Source organism: Sinocyclocheilus grahami, unplaced genomic scaffold, assembly GCF_001515645.1.
Source record: "Sinocyclocheilus grahami isolate Dianchi unplaced genomic scaffold, SAMN03320097.WGS_v1.1 scaffold795.1, whole genome shotgun sequence".
In the NCBI taxonomy this organism is placed as follows: domain Eukaryota; kingdom Metazoa; phylum Chordata; class Actinopteri; order Cypriniformes; family Cyprinidae; genus Sinocyclocheilus; species Sinocyclocheilus grahami.
In genome coordinates, this window is record NW_015505974.1 from 80,257 (window position 1) to 80,493 (window position 237).

The window sequence follows — 237 nt, forward strand, 5'->3', positions numbered from 1 at the left end:
GCAAGACGGCAAGCTGCATTTGAATGAAACGAGAGCGAGCGCGTCTGGGATGATACAAGAGACATGGGGCGACTTCCAAACAGAAGTGAGCATCCCTACTCCCTTCGAAGGGCGCAGGGTATTACGGTCTCGTATAAGCATTTGAAACTCCCTCGGCGAAGGGAATGACTGACCAGATGTTATCTTGACAACGCTGCGCGTGCGTGCAGCATTCAGTACTCCATCAGTTGTTGCAAA